The sequence below is a fragment of the Entelurus aequoreus genome, linkage group LG03 (assembly GCF_033978785.1).
Source record: "Entelurus aequoreus isolate RoL-2023_Sb linkage group LG03, RoL_Eaeq_v1.1, whole genome shotgun sequence".
NCBI classification, from domain to species: Eukaryota; Metazoa; Chordata; class Actinopteri; order Syngnathiformes; family Syngnathidae; genus Entelurus; species Entelurus aequoreus.
Genome location: NC_084733.1, coordinates 15,808,340 through 15,822,024, shown reverse-complemented (window position 1 = coordinate 15,822,024; position 13,685 = coordinate 15,808,340). Strand labels below are relative to the sequence as shown.

At 37.1% G+C, this 13,685-nt stretch overlaps 1 long non-coding RNA gene across 1 annotated transcript in view; it reads left to right on the top strand.

The window, feature by feature from the left end:
- Nucleotides 1-293: 293 nt before the first annotated feature.
- LOC133646211 (uncharacterized) overlaps nt 294-13,685 on the top strand; it is a 24,147-nt gene continuing 10,755 nt past the window's right edge. The window contains exons 1-2 of the long non-coding RNA XR_009825245.1: nt 294-401; nt 2,769-2,825. This is a non-coding gene — a long non-coding RNA (uncharacterized LOC133646211). The remainder of the gene's footprint in view (nt 402-2,768; nt 2,826-13,685) is intronic.

The following is a 13,685-nucleotide window of genomic DNA, read 5'->3' as shown; positions in this document are numbered from 1 at the left end:
ACCTTGTTATTGTGCAATAACAAGATAGTCAAATAATGCAGTATAGTATAGGCATGCGGGTCTTTAGCGCCGCCCTAGTGGCTCCTTGGAGCTTCTTTTTTTTTCACAAAAGTGTATGAAAATGGAAAAGTATCCTTTTTGTTTTAATATTGTTGAGCAAACATGACACAAACCTCCCTAATTGTTAGAAATCCCACTGTTGATATTAAACATGCTTCACTGATGAGAGTATGTGGCGAGCGTTGTTTTGTCCTGCTAATTTTGGCAGTCCTTGAACGCACCGTAGTTTGGTTACGTGTACAAATTTCTCCGACCTGCCACAGTAAGAGGTGTTCTATGCCACTCCTTCTTTGTCTCATTTAGACCACCAAATGTTTTATGCTGTGCGTGAATGTACAAAGGTGGGCTTTGTTGATGTTATTGACTTGTGTGGAGTGCTAATCAGGCATATTTGGTCAGTGCATGACTGCAAGCTAATCGATGCTAACATGCTATTTAGGCTAGCTGTATATACATATCGCATCATTATGCCTCGTTTGTAGCTATATTTGAGTTCATTTAATTTCCTTTACTTATGTCCTCTGTGTTTTTAATTCATATTTGCATGTCTCATGATGACCAGTGTTGGGTTAGTTACTGAAAACCAGTAACTAGTTACAGTTACTAGTTACTTTATTTCAACTCAGTTACTTACTCAGTTACTTAAAAGCTCCCATTAATGCCCTTTTAGCCTTCATTTCAGTACTGTTATTGCACTGGAGAATAATACAATCTGTTGATCAACTTGACATGCATTTGCACCACTGAACTCTGCTAAGCAATGTGGTCTACATAAAACACACAAAGACAAAGATATGTTTCAAAGGGCCAATTTATTTCAGGGCAGAACAAATTGACAAAACTATTTTAAATAGCTGCAACATAACATACATAAGTAACAATCAGCATAATAACAACATAGCTGTAAACCTGGCTTCACCTAAGGAAGGCACACGTGACATACACAAAGCCTAACCAGGCAGATTTGAATTGTTGTTTTGAGCAGTAGACAGGATCTTTGATCCAAGACACAACTTACATTTAACTAAACTGTTCTTTTCTTTGTGCTCGACAAAGAAAAGAAGTGAAAATATCTCCATGTTAAGACACTCGACCATACTTGCCAACTCTCCCGATTTTCCCGGGAGACTCCCGAATTTCAGTGCCCCGCCCTCTCCCGGGGAAACCATTTTCACCCGGACAACAATATTAAGGGCGTGCCGTGATGGCACTGCCTTTAGCGTCCTCTACAACCTGTCGACACGTCCGCTTTTTGACCATACAAATAGCGTGCATGCCCAGCCACATGTTATAAGCGGCATCTGCATACACACACAAGTGAATGCAAGCATACTTGGTCAACAGCCATACAGGTCACACTAAGGGTGACCGTATAAACAACTTTAACACTGTTACAAATATGCGCCACACTGTGAACCCACACCAAACAAGAATGACAAACACATTTCGGGAGAACATCCGCACCGTAACACAACATAAACACAACAGAACAAATACCCAGAATGCCTTGCAGCACTAACTCTTCCAGGCTACAATATACACCCCCACTACCACCAAACCCCGTCCCCCCCCAACCCCGCCCATCTCAACCTCGCCCCCCGCCCTCACACACCTCAACCCTCCCCCCCTTACCCCAATCTCCCGAATTCGAAGGTCTCAAGGTTGGCAAGTATGCACTCGACTGCGGCTCCGTTGTCAGTAAACACCCCTCCCCTCTCCTCCCCTCCCCACACCCACACCCACACCCAGACACACACAGGGCGCGCCTCCGGCTTGTGACACAAGAACATTCATAAGGACGACACTGCAGCGCTCCAATAAAACACACTCAGATCTTCTGTTTCTAGCCGATACTACATAAAAAATTACGTAAAATAACGCAGTAACGCATCATGTAGTAACGGTAACTGAGTTACTGAATATAAAAAATAAAGTGTTAGATTACTAGTTACCGCCGAAACTAACGGTGTTAGTCCCAACACTGCTCATGACACATTAACTGTATGTAATATTGGCTGCATGTCTTATAGTTGTTTGTGTGCCATGTTGTTCCAGACCACAGCAAACGTTACCCAGCTTACGGACCCCTGGTATAGGACAATAGCTGCTTGGAAACTAGCATTGTTGGAGCCTATTTGGAGGCTAATAATCTTTTGTGTTGATTAAGGTAGATTATTTATTATTAATTACTATTTATTTATGATTGTTTTTGTACATCTTTTTGTCAGGTGACAGTCCTCTAATTAGGACGTGATGACAGCTGGTTGCTACCGTGTCTCTTTTGTCTGTTGAGGAGTGAAACAGTTTTTTGACCGCTGAAATATCGCTAAATTACTTTTTGTTATTTTGCTTGAAGTCAACCCGGGGATCGTTTTTGTCTATGTAAATAAATATCAGTCATTTGTTGAAACTATTTCTCGCGGACTGCTCTGATGTTTTTCACTATCATTTTTTGAACCCAAGAGTAGCCAGAGCCAGCGTGCTAATCGCTACTTGGCAGCTAGGACTGCTAATTGCTAGCTAGAAACAAGCACGCTACTCACTAGCTGGCAACATTGTGCCACTAATCGCTATGTAGTAGGGTTGTACGGTATACCGGTATTATTATAGTACCGCGATACTAATGAATCTTATTCGGTACTACTTTTGGCAATACAGTGTATTTTTAAAAAGTCTGATTAACTAAAAATGTCACGACCCCCCTGCAGTACCTCTGTGGACACCCTAGGGGTCACGGACTCCCTGTTGAAGACCTCTGATTTACAGTAAGTATGTTTTTATTCATCTATGTAAGTTATGTACTGTACGTTGTGTCCTAAAAAAAAGTCCTACTATACTACTCATAATATTCTTTTATATTATTGTAAATATATTTATGGTGGATACCCTATTTAAAATAAATACAATTCTCCAATTGACAATAATAATGGCGATGTATAGCAAGTGCAGTGTTTTTTTGTTGCAAATATCCCTGTCACTATTAAGAGGGGAGTCTGTGATGAACAGATGTTTGGGGAGAAGTGCTTGTGGCTCTCGCTGTCACGTTTGTGATTAATAACAACCCCAATGTGTCATGTTGGCCTGAAGACTTTTAAATTGTGAAATGTCAAACTTCCATTGCGCCATGTTGTCTCTTTCTCCCCTGGAAATGAAAGCTAATGAATATTTCGATTACAGTGGAAGTTCTCAATTTGGTCCGAGAGAGACCATTTCCCAATAGTACATAATGAATCGTCTGTTCCAGGGTCAAACTGTGGCCCATCGTTAAACCTTTTCACTGTACGTGTTATGGTTTGTACAGGGGAAGAAGACGGCACGGACAACAGGGACGTAGTTAACTCTATGTTTATTTATATACATGTGAAAGATATACATATAAATAAGAAAATAATATAATAAACCAGGGAATGAAGTGTGACGGATCCAAAAGTCTATCGTGTGCGACTATGTGTGAATTAACTGTTGTGTGACAAAAAATTATTGAGAAGCACTTCCCAAAAGCGAACACCTGCTAATTCCATAATGTTAGCCACACGTTTCCCGCAGCGCTTTGTTGTTAAGGTGGGCGCCTTAACAACAAATGGCCACCGCCTAAACTAAAGTCTTAAAATATATATATATATATATATATATATATATATATATATATATATATATATATATATATATATATATATATATATATATATATATTTTTTTTTTTTTTTTTTTTTTTTTTTTTTTGTCCTGTCCAGCTTCTCAGGCAAATCATATAGTTGATGTAGATGCCCAAATCGGCTGTTCAGATTTACTTTACAAAAGAGAAGTGTAAGATACTTCTCTTGTTGCCTTATTTGTATTTAACTTTATTACATGTATTTATATTATCATTTGGTGCTAAACTGAAGTCTTAACAAGCTGCTACGCTTCGTACTGCCTCTGCCTCCGTCAGTACGTCTCTGCAGCACCCAGCATTGTCCCACCCTCACAACCGTCTGATTGGTTACACGCTGAGCGGTAACAGCCAATCAGCAGTGCGTATTCAGAGCGGTAACAGCCAATCAGCAATGAGTATTCAGAGCGCATGGAGTCAGTGCTCACGGCAGAGGCAGGCAGAGAGGAGAGACGGTGCGGGTTAGCAGAAAGGTGTTTAGCATGTGAGCATAATGCAGCGGACTCTCCCCAAATTATAATAAACACCTCCCAGTCAACTACTAGTAACATCACAATGAGCCCGTTGACATTCTAAAAAAATAAGCGGCAGCTCAACTCGCTCGCAGTCCTTGAGGTGAAGGCATACTTGCCAACCTTGAGACCTCCGATATCGGGAGGTGGGGGGGTGGGGTCGCTGTGGTCGGGGGTGGGGGGCGTGGTTAAGGGTGTGGTTAAGAGGAGAGTATATTTACAGCTAGAATTCACCAACTCAAGTATTTCATATATATATATATATATATATATATATATATATATATATATATATATATATATATATATATATATATATATATATATATATATATATATATATATATATATATATGTATGTATGAAATACTTGACTTTCAATGAATTCTAGCTATATATATATATATATATATATATTTATTTATTTTATTATACATATAAATAAAATAAATACTTGAATTTCAGTGTTCCGGAGGCTATCCAGTAGATGGCAGCATTGTCCTGTTTAACTTCTCCGTTCATGAATCAGTATATCATTTCGGCCATCGTGTTCAATGGAGAAGTCTGTTCTACAAAATGTACAGGCAACATACATACCCCTTCCCCTTCGAACTGTCCTGGATGAACTGAAATTCTTGTTTCCATTCGTTTTGGAACTTGCAAGCGTATTTCTTCATCTTGCTCGTCCACGGCGTTGCCATGTTTGTAACTTCCTCATTCTTCTGCTGCGTTTCCTTGTTGTGTGCGCAGTTCTGCACTCTACTCTCTAAAAGCCCTAGATGTTATGACGTCATTGGGCAGGCAAGCTGTTTATATTGTGGGAAAGCGGATGTGAGAACAGGCAGTCCCCACTCAGGTCCGCATTGAGCTGGAGGGGGCGTGGCCTCCAGCTCCGGCTGAATACCGGGAGTTTGTCGGGAGAAAATTTCTGCCGGGAGGTTATCGGGAGAGGCGCTGAATACCGGGAGTCTCCCGCTAAAAACGGGAGTGTTGGCAAGTATGGGTGAAGGCTAATTAGCTTTTAGCATAACGTTAGCTCATTTTGCGGTGTGTGCATGCGTGTGTGTGTGTTACGGACAGCAAAGCCCTGTCTGTCTGAGAGAAAGACAAGCATTATTGACCTACAGTTAAAAACTAAGTTATTTCACTTCACCTTTTTCTGTGTTGAAGCAGCAAAAAAGGACATTATGTTAAATGAAGAGTTTCTGTCTCTGATAATTATATAATAATGTAACTGCATCATAAAGCCTACATAAACTCCACGGTGTTCAGGGATGAATAGTCTCTCCTATTGCTATTGTACTATTTTTGCAGCTATAGTTACATTAATCCTTAGTAATGGAGCAGCCTAGTTTTGAATGGCAGGGTCCCTGCTATCACATGTTGATAAAAATATAACATTTACATAATAAAAATCAACTACAGGCTTCCAAAATGCTGTAATAAATTAAGCAAGATGAGGTTGAGCATATGTCAGCATGTGGCCCCACTTTTAACTCTTTTCTTCAAACGCTTATTTACAGTAAGTCATTAATTTGACTTTGTCATTATTTTGTCTTAGTAAGTCAATATTTACTAAGTCAAAATGATGACATACTTAGTATCTCAGGTAACTAGGACTGTTTTGTGTTTTGTTTTTACTTCACGGAAAAAATATCGAGATATATATCGTATATTGCCATTCAGCATACAGAGCGTAAAACACAACCAAAAATTGTAGGCTTCTTCACGCGACACCACGTTAATTAACAGATATTCTGGGGGAAACACTGCTATTGTGTCGATCAACAACACATTAGAAAGTTGATAGTGCATTATTTTCAACTACAACACCGACTTTTGACCCCGGCTTTTCAGTTTTTCTGTGTTCTTGCTCAATATGCAATATTTCTATACTAGTATGAGGACTTCCTACCTTACCTGTCCTCAGACGGCAAGAGCAGGTTGGCGCTCTGTTTAAAGCCGGCAGCACCTGTACAAATACAAGAGAGCCTTCTCCGCGCCACGTCCTCCACGCTGGCAGACAAGAACATTCTAGAAGCTTCCCTCAGGCAGAACATCCTCTAATTGCGGCTTTCTCCGTGAAGGAGCCGCTCACTTTGCGGTATGGGAAACAAAACCCCAAATAAAAAACGACTCGAGACTTTGAGTCCGTCTTTTTATTAGCCGAAGGGTGTTGTTAAAGAGCCCCAAAAGGCAGCAATAGCCAGTTAAAGACCACAAACACGAGCACAGCGACTCCTATCTACCTCTAATACATTCAAAACAAACAAGTATACAAACCCGAGTTTAATTGATTCAACTTTATGAGGTTTTTTTTAGCAGTGGTACTTTTATTGCAGTGGTTCTACGTTATAAAATCAATTACACAGTGATTCTTCAGCCTGGATGTTCAATGGAAACATCTCAGAAGTAAAAATATTCAGACTGTCAATTATGGGAGTAAATACTCATATTAAATAAACATACACATGTCTTTGTTTATTTTCTAGACTCATGTAAATAGGGTTGTACGGTATACCGGTATTAGTATAGTACCGCGATACTAATAAATCAGATTTGGTACTATACCGCCTCTAAAAAGTACCGTTGTGACATTGCTGGTTTACGAGCAGACGAGCATGTTCGGCAGCGCACAATCACGGAGTACTTACAAGCAGACACAGTGTATAGACAGAAAAGGGAGAACGGACGCATTTTGACTTAGAAACTAACGATAAAAGTGAAGTTATAACACTGAAAACGCCCTCAAGAAGAGGTGTTTTAAAATATGGCTAGCTAGCTAGCGGACTTTAGCCGCAGTCGGCAGTGTTTTAGCTACCTCTAAATCACTAATCCTCGCCTCCATGGCGACAAATAAAGTAAGTTTCTTACAAGTATCATCCCTGCAGGACGAGGAATAGCTAAACATGCTTCACTACACACCGTAGCTCACCGGCATCAAAATGTAAACAAACGCCATGGGTGGATCTACACCTGACATCCACTGTAATGATATCAAGTACAGGAGCGTATGTCGTCGATACTACTATGATTACATCAATATTTTTTATTTTTCATCACAAAATCTTTTTTCCTTTTTTTTAATTTGTATTATGTTTATAAAGTCAGGAAATATGTCACTGGACACATGAGGACTTTGAATATGACCAATGTATGATCCTGTAACTACGTTTGTACTTGGTATCGGATTGATACCCAAATGTGTGGTATCATCCAAAACTAATGTAAAGTATCCAAACAACAGAAGAATTGTAGTGAAGTGATTATTACATTTTAACAGAAGTATAGATAGAACATGTTAAAAGAGAAAGTAAGCAGATATTAACAATAAATTAACACATAGATTAATAATTCATTTTCTACCGCTTGTCCTTAATAATTTTGACAAAATAATACAATGAGAAATGACACAATATGTTACTGCATATGTCAGCAGACTAAATTAGGAGCCTTTGTTTGCTTACTTACTACTAAAAGACAAGTTGTCTTGTTTGTTCACTATTTTATTTAAGGACAAACTTGCAATAAGAAACATATGTTTAATGTACCATAAGATTTTTTGTTAAAATAAAGCCAACAATGCAATTTGTGGTCCCCTTTATTTAGAAAAAAATAAAAACATAAAAAGTGGTATAAAAGAGCAAACAGGTGAAATGTAACAAGGAAATGTTGCAATATTCACTCTAATAACACTAAGCTGCCATGCAGGCTGTTTCTTTCTTTAAAAAAAAAAAAAGAATCAAAATCAATGTCATTATGAATTATTGACCTATTCAAGGCTCCAATTACGTCACATTAAATATTCCACTTTGAGATATTTTTTGGGGAAAATGTTGCATATTTTGTGTTTGCCATATAAAAAACTAAGCTGTTTTTTTTTTTTTTTTAAAGAAGGGCCTAAAACGAACAAACAAAAAACATAAACAACAATAAAACTTATAATTGACGGATAGATCTGAAGTTGATCTCGAGATTATTGTGTGAAAAGTTAAAAAATATAACTTTTTTTAACACTTTAATGAGTAGGACCCTTTTGGATCCCAAATAATTTTAGTGTGATTTGTTTTTAAGTGTCATTGCTACACTAAATTGACCCTAGTGTGTGAATGTGAGTGTGAATGTTGTCTGTCTATCTGTGTTGGCCCTGTGATGAGGTGGCGACTTGTCCAGGGTGTACCCCGCCTTCTGCCCGAATGCAGCTGAGATAGGCTCCAGCACCCCCCGCGACCACAAAAGGGACAAGCGGTAGAAAATGGATGTTCAAAAAAATAATAATGAATTAAAATCAATGGTGTTATGAGTTATTGACCTTTGTAAGGCTCCAATTATTATATAATCTCAAATATTCCACTTCAAAATTTTATTGGGTGAAAATATTGCATATTTTGTCTTTTTTTCCATTAAAAAAAACAGGGTTTTCTTCGACAAAAAGAGCATACAACTTAAATCTTTAAAAAGGTTATTTTGACAGATAGACCTAATGTTGATCTAGAGGAGGGGTGTCCAAACTTTTTCCACTGAGGGCCGCAAACGGAAAAATTAAAGCATGTGGGGGCCATTTTGATATTTTTCATTTCAAACCATAACAAAATATATGGATTTTTTGTATTTATTTTACCTTTAGGGGTCCCGGGGACCATAAAGGGTCTCAGTTATTAAAATTTTAAAAATAAGTCTAATTTGTATTATTATTTTTTATTTAACGCTTACAGTAAATCTCTATATCAACTTAAAAAAAAAAAAAGGTTTTATGGCTTTTCTGTCAAAAGCAACTTTGTTTTTATAGTAAAACTGAAATATGCAGTATGTAGTAATTAGAGCCCTAAAATATAAATAATGCAGGACACCATTGATTTTAATTATTAAATATTTTTGAGTCATCACAGTGAAAAGATAAATAAAATACCACTAAATATATTTGGGATCCAAAAGGTGCCCCACTCATAAAGTGATACATTTTTATTTTTTTTACTTTCATCACTTAAGTTACGAGATCAACTTCAGATATATCTGTCGATTTTACGTTTGAACTATTATTTTGTTTGTTTTATGCTCTTTTGTCAAAGAAAACTTTGTTTTTTTTATGGCAACTACACAATATATGCAATATTTACCACATAAAACATTTTAAAGTGAAACATTTGAACTAATTGGAGCTTTTAAAACAATTGATTATAACATGGATTTTTTTGTCTTTTTTTTTTTTTGAGCAGTGGCAAAAAAAGAAAAAGAAAGAAAGACAAAAGAAAAAAAACAGCCTGCATGGCAGCTTTTGTGTCAACATTGCAACTTTTTCTTGTTAGATTTCACCTCATTCCACTTTTTTTAATGTTCATTTTTATTTTTTGCAATAGCATTTCCAGAATGTGTGGCGGGCCAGTAAACAATTAGCTACGGGCCGCAAATGGCCCCCGGGCCGTACTTTGGACACCGATGATCTAGAGATTTAAAACTTGAATAATAATACAAATAATAATGCTGAATAATGACACATTTTTTATATTTTTTTGACCAAAACCCTTTGGGTCAAGCCTGAGTGGCGGCCTAAATGTATATTTTTTATACATATATCGTATTGGTTTTTAAAATAAAAAATATCAAAATGGCCCCCGCTTGCTTTGATTTTTCAGTGTGTGTGGCCCTCAGTGGAAAAAGTTTGGACACCCCTGGCTTAAGGCAAACATCCTTCGAATCTGAATCTGTGCTTGTTTATCTGTGATCTGCACACTAATATTCTTGGTCGCTATGCAGATCATGCGTCTTATTATTTCCTCCCTGCAGAAACATTATGACGGATGTTCTCCAATCAGCGGTCACATTAATAGCATCAGCGCTGACATCAAACAATCATTCAGCGCACTCGCACGCTAATATCCCGCAGTGGTTGGGACTCGTGACCGGCATTAGTTTCGTGCGGCAATATGGCGTACGAGGAAGCAAAGCAGGAATTAAAAGATGAAAAAACGATGTCGTAAAGTAAGGAACTCTGCTAAAAACGTTGCATTTATTTTAGGGTTTAGTTTACTATGAAGGTTTGGCTTCAATAATAGGGTTGAGGGTAGTGTGTCCCTTTTTCACTTCCAATACGACACCAATATTGAAACCTTGCGTATTGGACGATACCGATATTGATTTGATACGATATCAGCACAAATCATGCATACTTTAATTATTTTGTAGTGGGGAATGTTAGTACATGTTTGATCAAGTTTAGTTTAGTTTAGTTTATTATTATTTCTTCGGTCAATGGTCAACAAAATAAACTAACAGTTTTACATAAACAAACAGTTGTACGTTCATAAATTCAAAATGTTGCAGACCGGAAGGGTTTAGGCTGAAGTTGAACACTTATTGCGCCTAACCCTATAAACAAAGTCAAATACAAGATGAGCTTCCAAAAATTATGACATTTCCTTTTCACAACATATTATAAAGTAAAGTAAAATTAGTCAGAGAACAATGGTAGGTATGAAAAACACTAACTTATGTATGAACTATCTGGAATGGACTTATGCTGTCTTTAAGTTGAAGTGTAGAGGTTATTTGTTTTTTTTTGGCGAACCTTGTTGGCCACAATGATTTATTTAAGTAAGCTTATGACGCAGTGAGTTGAACGGTGCGGACTCGTTTGTTACTGGATACTTTCTAATGCGCTTCTGCCTTGGAGACTTTGTATGTATAAGTAATATTAAGTTAAAGTACCAATGATTGTCACACACACACACTAGGTGTGGCAAAATTATTCTCTGCATCACCCTTGATCACCCCCTGGGAGGTGAGGGGAGCAGTGAGCAGCAGCGGTTGGCGCGCCCGGGAGTCATGCAACTATAATTATTTGATACATGTTTATATTGACACATTTCTGACTGCAATATTGTTCTAACTAATTAACTAATATTAAAGTATTTCTGATTTCTGATTCTGATTCAATGAAAGACACATTACGTATGTTTAGCTTATGTGCTAGTGTGTGCTAAGCTGTTGTGTAGCTGCTAGCTCCTAGTATTGTTGGCACTCAGTCCGTCGTACACATCGCTGCAGTTCGACGCCTACAGAGCAGCGTGTATTGATACCATGCAGATGGGAAACTTCCGGTGAACAAGTTAGGACATAAATCATGGTCCCAATAAGGAAAAGCATTGCATCTAATAGAGAATGTCTCATTTGCACCCCCTGGTGGTGAAATCTATCAAAATTAGGGTGGTCCCAAAAAGGAGAGATTTTTCAAATTGACTGTGTGTCGGTTTTAAAAGTGCTCCCCCTCTGATCAACATATAAAATAACAAGTGTGTCTACAAATGTGAAGTGCTCCCCCTCTGGCCAACATATGTAATAATAAGTGTGTGTAAGAAATTGAAATGCGTCCCCTTTGGCCAAAATAAATGTTTAAAAAATACAATAAATATATATATAGAGACATACTGTAATAACTAGAAGCAAATAATGAAGATTAAAAACCAATTACAAAAAAAAATTCAAAACTAAATAAATTAACTAAAAGCAGTCTTTTTCTCACAATGTGTTGACTTTTTTCTTATAAAATTGGGAGCAACTTCTCATATTCTTTCTGTTTCTGTAATATTGCAATATTTTCTCATGAAATCATTCTTTTTTTAATGTAAAACTATTACTCTTTAATGCAAAATGGTGACAATTGTCATATAAAATTCTGACTTTTAGCACAATATTGCAATTTTTTTTGTTGTACTTGTAAAATAGTAAAACATTTTGAGTAAAACTATGACTTTTGTCATAATTTTTGCCAAGTAAAGTTCCAATTATTATTATAATATTTCCAAAATGTTAAAGTTTTCTTATAAAATTGCGACTTTTGTTGAGTAAAATTCCAACTCTTATCGTAATATTGCACATATGTTCAGTTTTTCTTGTACCATTTTGACTTGCGTTGAGTAAAATGGCGACTTTTATCATAATACTGCCAAAATTCTAAGTTTTTCTTGTGAAATTGTGACCTTTTTCTTGTGAAATTCCAAATCATTTTCACAACAAGCTTTTTTATATGTGCATAGTATGTATATATTATTAATGTTGTAAATACAAATCTTTATATATCTACAAAGGGTGGTCCTAAAGAGGTAGGCATTTTTCAGAGGTTTTCAGATGGTAACAGTCGCCTCCTACACCCTAACCCTAATTGAAATCTCAAACCCTAATTCTAACCTTAAAACCCTAACTAGAGCACTTTCTCAAACCCTTACCCTAACTCTAATCCTAACCCAAACCCCACACTCACTCAAACCCCAACCAAAACCCTAACTCCACCTTTGAGCTTCATCTAACCCTACACCATAACCCTAACTAAAACCTTAAACCCTAATTGTAACTTTAACCAGGGCACTATCTCAAACCATTTCCCTAATCCTAACCCAATCCCTGCCCTAACTCAAAACCTAATCGAAACCCTAAAGCAAACCCAGAGTAAAACTCTAACCTTCAATTCCCCCCTAAATTTAACAGTCGCCTAATTCTACACCCTAACCCTAATTGAAATCATAAACCCTAATTCTAACCCTGAAACTCTAACCGGAGGACTTTCTTAAACATTTCCCTAACCCGTGGGTCGGCAACTCAAAATATTGAAAGAGGATCAAAAATGCAAAAATTAAATCTGTCTGGAGTCGCAAAAAATTAAAAGTCATAAATAAGTGTTATAAGGAGGGCAACACATGATGTAAGTGTCTATATTAGCTATATTAGCCTACTATCAAAGGCTGATGCAAATCTTCGTTGACAGAAATGGTGTATTTTAATATTTATTCTACATATTTTTGCAACATTGGAAATCATTAGTAAAATTGGAGGCTTCTCACAGGATGAGATAACTTCTGGAAATGACTGGCTCAAAATGGCCAAAGGTATAGATGTGTGTGTCCAAGTTTAAAGAAACGGCAGGCTGTCTTCTTCTAATGGATTTTTAACAATCTTTGCGAGCTGGGTGAGGTTTGCTGTGGTCTGGAACAACATGGCACACAAACAACTATCAGACATGCAGCCAATATTACATACAGATAATGTGTCATGAGACATGCAAATATAAATAAATACACAGAGGACATAAGTAAAGGAAATTAAATTAGCTCAAATATAGCTACAAACGAGGCAATATATACATACAGCTAGCCTAAATAGCATGTTAGCTTCGATTAGCTTGCTGTCATGCACTGACCAAATATGCCTGATTAGCACTCCAACAAGTCAATAGTATCAACAAAGCCAGGGTTTCCCACACATTCATTTATTTGTGGCGGCCCGCCACGAAAGAATTACGTCTGGCACAAATAAAAAATTTTAAAAATATATATATATATTTGTTTTTTGTTTGTTTTTGTTTTGTTTGTCCTCTCCAGCTTCTCAGGCAAATCATATAGTTGATGTAGATGCCCATATCGGCTGTTCAGATTTACTTTACAAAAGAGAAGTGTAGGATACTTCTCTTG